We start from the raw sequence: 6,000 nt of genomic DNA, 5'->3' as shown, positions 1-6,000 counted from the left end.
TCAGAAAATAAGCAACGTTCATCCCTTCGGATTTTTCATCCGTGCCTGACAGGGATGGGTTTTGTCACTCTTTTGTAGGACATTACAAGTGAAGTTTTGCAGAAAAGTAACACAATGCAATCTGATTAATCAGGACCTTGATGTTTTCGGTCTTTGAATGTTAAGTATTGTGCTCCAGAACATTGTGTTTCACAGTTTATAAATACTTATCTTCCCAGTCCCCTGTACACTTGTCAAAATGTTTAATTTGCGTCTTGTAACCTTTCACTGTCTGCAAAATGCTAAAGAGGCAAGTGTTTGCGTGTTTTACTAAGTTATGTTGACCTTGCATACACTCGAGCCTCAAGCTAATTTCACGAGAAACCTTCTCCAGTTCAAAAGCAAACTGTTAGTGATGGCTCTGTTTCTTGTCACGTATCCAATTTCAGATCGATGTTGTTAATGACCCTTTTATTCCTTCAGATCCACGTTCCGCTCACAGGGCTAGAACAGAACTGTCACCAAATACATTTACCAATCTACATTCATCCTAACGATTGTCCAGAGACAGTCCAGACAACGTCCTCTTGTTGTAGAGGCCGGGAGATTGACTCTGATGTTCTCGGGGTATGAACTGATCTGAGACATTGAAAGAATTGTCGTTCCTGCACATCAGGAATTCAAACCCTTTCTCTCCTCCGAGCCAATGAGAGAACTCGGGAACAGGCAAAACACTGAAAGGCTGGAAGGGCGACGGCCCCGAGCACAAAGCTAGTCCTCGTGACATGGATGTGTCTGCAGACTGTCCCCGGTGTCTCCACAATGAATGTCCCATGCTTTATTATGTAAAAGTAAAACTGATAGACGACAATTGTAATTCTCGGCGGGCCGGCTGAATTATGAACTCACTAACAGCCTCCCCTAAGCGATGGTGCAGCCCACACTCGCACCTGCCTCTGTGGCGCAATTGGTTAGCGCGTTCGGCTGTTAACCGAAAGGTTGGTGGTTCGAGCCCACCCAGGGGCGGCGTGCTTGCTGCCCGTTCTTGGCTTTGAGTCCGTCCGCTTTTAACGGGCTCAGGAAAATGTTCCCCAAGCAGAAATCCTTTCCCCAAAGGGGTTTCTGGATTGAATGCATGTCTGTCGTGAGGGAATGCGGATGCTGAAAGCCGAGACAAAAAGAGAAACTCGACAGTACCTGTCGGAGAAAACGGAATTCTGAAACGCTGTCTCTGATTCTCATTCCACCGATGTTGCCTGACCTTCTCAGTTCCTCCTGCAGTCTCGTGTTTTGTTTTTGACTGAAAGTTCATTTCATCTTTTGCGATGAAACACCTAGACTCGCCATGTGCAGATATTTAACCCTTTCGAATCACTGTGAAATGATTGGATTCAAACAAACTCTGCGATAATTCACTCTTTCTCTGCTCCACAGGCAGACAGACCTGGGAAGTGAAGCTGTCAGTGTGGTTCTGTATTCGTGGGCGGAGTGGTTAATGCGATGGACTTGAAATCCATTGCGCTTTCCCCACGCAGGTGTGAACCCTGCCGACTACAAAATGTGAAATGTCGTCGAAAAGAAAGGGAGCTTGCTCCCCGGCTTCTTCTTTAAGATTCAAATCAGTGGAGGGGAAAAATATTTCACTCACATGGGAGTGGTGGGAAACTGTAACCCACTGCCTGTTCGGGTGGAACAAGCAGATACACGCAGAGCTTCTTTTGAGGCTATGAGCCAAGTGTTTGGAAATGAGACTAGAACAGTGAGGGGGCTGGAAATCGTGATCGAAATGAAGCAGGCACCTGAGGACAAGGGTGTTTCCTTTGCCAGTGAAAGATACTGCTTCACAAAGTTGTGACTGTGGAAGGGAAGCAGTGACGCTGATTATCTTTGGTTGTTGACCTTGTGACTGTTCCCATTGCTGCGCATGTCCGTGTTAACGTCAGAACTCTGCAGCATGGTGGCGTAAGATACGCAAAGGGCCGGGGCGCAATGGATGACGCATCTGAGTCCACCTAACTGTTTTAAATGCAGCTCACAGCTTCTTCACACACCCCAATTAATCTTTCTCATTGTCCTGAAGCCGGCAAACGGTTTGAATTCCCGATCTGCGGGAATGAGAATCTTCTCATTGTCTCGCGTCAATAAATATCTCTGAGAACATCGGAGTCAAGTCACAGCGTTGTCAGATGAGAGGAAGCTGAAATAACCCCACACGCTGCTGACGGGCACGTTTTACTTTTCCAACCCACCGCCCCAACCACTGCGGCTCCTGGGAGTGGAAAGGAAACAATCACCAAACCCAGTCTTGGCTTTGTGAGTCTTCAGAAAATAAGCAAACGTTCATCCCTTCGGATTTTCTATCCTGGGCTGACAGGGATGGGTTTTGTCACTCTTTTGTAGGACATTACAAGTGGAAGTTTTGCAGAAAAGTACCACAATGCAATCTGATTAGTCAGGACCTGGATGTTTTCGGTCTTTGAATGTAAGTATTGTGCTCCAGAACATTGGTGTTCACAGTTTATAATACTTATCTTCCCAGTCCCCTGTATCACTTGTCGAAAATGTTTAATTTGCGTCTTGTAATCCTTTCACTGTCTGCTAAAGAGGCAAGTGTTTGCGTGTTTTACCTAAGTTATGTTGACCTTGCATACCTCGAGCCTCAAGCTAATTTCACGAGAAACCTTCTCCAGTTCAAAAGCAAACTGTTCGTGATGGCTCTGTTTCTTGTCAGATGTGCAGATTTACGCTGGGAAGGCGAGAGAATGAAACGAATTGAGACACACGTTGACTTAAGTGTAGAACCAGCAGAGCGAAGGTGGGCCGCATGGCCTCCGTCTGCGCTGCGACACATGCTGTGATTCAGTGTGAAATCACAGTTCGACCAACAGAATGTGGGAATTTAGTAAAAACGTTTCTATTTACACAGCCTCCATACGTCTGCGAAACAGCATTTTACACGACAACAGCGGAGGTCTTTGACATCAGTCTCGAACGTGCATGCCGCGTGCCAGATGAAAACCTGAAGTGCTCTGTGGGCAGCGGTCACACAAGCAGAGTGGCGCAGCGGGAGCGTGGTCGTTGGATCGAAACCGTCCTCTACTATTGTTCAATGCTACCTCGAGCTGCTTTCCTTTGGATCGGCGCTCTCTTCTGAATGGCATGTAGCATATCCGTGCACTCGCCAACTCCACTCCATTCAAGGGGCATGGTTTTAGAAGTCTCAGTGGCATTCTGTTCTTCAGCAGTTTTCTCTGAACTGAATCGCAAAACCAGTTCTCTGCGATGCCAATCAGCTGGTCAAGTTGAAACAAATGCCTTGCGTTTTCGTCCATTCCCTGCAGTGATTCGCCACCCTGGTTCAGACGTGAATGACAAGCATGTCAAATACCTCATCACGACTCAGACACAGTTCCCCAACGATTCGGACGGATCCCACCGATTGTGAGTAACCTCAGAGAGAGAGAGACAGGCAGTCGCCGTGGACTCGATGGGCTGAACGGCTTGTGTCTACTCGAGAATGGTGCTACGTGTTTATGCCGTCCCACTGCCTGTCTCTGGGACAGAGAGGCTGAGGGAGCAAAACTGGTTCATTTTTAACTGTCCCTTCCGTGTTGGACTGCCTGCAGTCCCTCAGCTCAGGGCCGTGGGGAGGACTCTCAGTGAGTGAAGGTTTCACTCGGATTCTCTTCATCTGCGACACTTGGGGCTCAGATGTTAACTGCTGCGCGGTAGCAACAAAGAAAGCGATGCCCACTTTGCAATAGACTTTCCGTAAGATTGCTGCGTGAAGACGATTTCTGAACACCAACAAGGATGCACAACAATGTGAATTTACCTGGGCGAAGAGTCCTCGGTGTCCATTTCTTTCTGTCCTGCCAGCACAGCATCTTTCTATCTCTCCGATAACAGACCTTGGAGAAAGTTCACAATCAAAGTTGTTCATGTTCCCCGCGTTAGTATAACTGACACCTCTCACCCCAAGGGTTTCAGGGAGAGAGGGAGAAAGAGAGAGAGAGAGAGAGAGCAGAAGAGCGAATGGACTCTACCCTCCACCAACCCTAAATCCGCCCCCCCCCCCCCCCCCCCTCCCAGAACAACGTGCAAGTAGAAATAAACTGGTTTAATTATCTACCAGTGGAGATAGTCCAGTTCCTGGGGATGAGACAAACATCAGCGCCTCGGGGACAGAATGGCAAGCAGATTTTCTGGAAACGCTTTGCTGCTTGCAATTCTTGGAGCAATGTGGAATGTACTTCACACTGAGCAAGTTTCAGCTGGCTCAGAGTCTCCAATGTACATTGCTGTGTTTGCCGCCAGCACAGGGAGAGAACAATAGGAAGGACGTAGGAGTGAATAACGATCCGCGTGAGAGGGCGAATAACTGTTCATGGAGACTGTTAGTGGCTAACAATACGTAGTGTGTCATAGCAGACGAGGTGATAACAAGGAGTCGTTTGTGTGGTAGGGGTCAAGGACATGGGGGAGTTCAAGCCCTAAAGTTCTGGAACTCGATATTGAAGACCGGAGGGCTGGAAGGTCTCCAAGTGGAAAATGAGGTGTTGTTCTTTCATCTGGAGCTAGAACACTGCTGCAAGCCTGAGACAGAGATGTTGGCCAGGGAACAGGGTGATGTGTTAAAGTGGCAGACAACCGCCAGGTCAGGGCCTTTTTCCTCCGGGCAGAACCGGGATGTTCTGCGAAGCAGTCACCTAGTTTATGCTTCATGCTACATTGGGAAACGACACTGCGAGCAGTGAATGCAGTGGACTAGGTTGTGGCAAAAGTGCTGCTTCACCTGGCAGGTATGTTTGAGCCCTTGGATATTCTGGAGGGGGCAGGTAAATGGGCAGGTGTTACACATTCGGCGGTTGCAGGCGAAAGTGACTTGGCACAATGGGAGGTGGGTGTGGGGTGTTGCGATTGAAGGAAGAGTGGACCCGAAGTGTAACCCCTGGCACAACGGGTGTGTGTTGGGACCATAACCCATTCTCTCCTATTCACTCAATGTCGTCTTTAGCAGCTTTCCCGTATAAAAGCGCTCTGTTCTGCACCTCGCCTTCTCATCTGCTTCCGAAAAAAGCTTGGGGCATAAATATTTCACAGTGATATACTGATCCAATGTGCACAGTCGAGTTGATACACTTGTGGAGATCTGCGTGGTCTTCTCCTGTTCTCTGTATCCTATGGTGAGGAGGGTAATGCTTGTCACTGGCCGCTCGGGTGTCAGAGACGAGTTTTAACCTTCCCTTCCGTGTTGGATTGCCTGCAGGCCCTCAGCTCAGGGTCGTGGGGATGACTCTCAGTGAGTGAAGGTTTCACTCGGATTCTCTTCATCTGGGACACTTGGGGCTCTCAAAAAGCACCTTGATGAAACGAGGTTGGGCTGTCTGGAGTACGAACGAGGCTGAAAACACGGAAGTGAAATGGTTGGAGATAGTGTTGAACAGGTTGACGTGAGCTGTGCGGTGTTTGAGGAATGTCAGCAATGAAGGTAGTTTGCAAATTGGGTCAGCTTTCCTCAGAGAACCGAAGTTTTCCAAGTCATGTGGGACCGAGAAAAAGGAAGATAAAATGACATTATAAAGGACGTTTTCGTGCAGAGAGTGGTTCGGGTCAGATTTCCACTGTTGCGCTGGCTCCCTTGTGGAGCTCTGAGTTGTTTCGTGCTCTTCTGTCGGTGTGTTCTGACCTCATGTGAAACCTCTTCTCTCAGGATGGTAATGAACTGGTGAAGTTGAAACACATGACTTGCTGTTTTTGTCCATTTCCTGCGGTAAAGTAACAGACGCCCGTGTAACAAAATACTTTCTGCAGGATTGCTGTGTCAAGGCAAATTCTGAACACCAAACAGGCTGCGCAAGAAGGCACTCGTATCAATTTACCTGAGGGAAGACTCTCCGGTGTCCATTTCTGTCTGTCCCGATAGCACATCACCTTTCCATTTCTCCCATAACAGACCTTTGGAACAAGTTCAAAGTTGTCATTTGATGCATTCGTGTCAATGACGTCTCCTACCCCATG

The 6,000-nt window shown here is 48.1% G+C and overlaps 1 non-coding gene across 1 annotated transcript; it reads left to right on the top strand.

Annotated features, from left to right (window-relative positions):
- Window positions 1–931: 931 nt before the first annotated feature.
- trnan-guu (transfer RNA asparagine (anticodon GUU)) lies at window positions 932–1,005 on the top strand. The gene has a single exon. It is a non-coding gene; the product is annotated as a tRNA-Asn (tRNA).
- Window positions 1,006–6,000: the final 4,995 nt, after the last annotated feature.

This window comes from Hemiscyllium ocellatum (genome assembly GCF_020745735.1).
Source record: "Hemiscyllium ocellatum isolate sHemOce1 chromosome 27 unlocalized genomic scaffold, sHemOce1.pat.X.cur. SUPER_27_unloc_35, whole genome shotgun sequence".
NCBI lineage: Eukaryota > Metazoa > Chordata > Chondrichthyes > Orectolobiformes > Hemiscylliidae > Hemiscyllium > Hemiscyllium ocellatum.
Note: the sequence above shows the minus strand (reverse complement) of the source record. Positions and strands in the feature narration are given on the sequence as shown.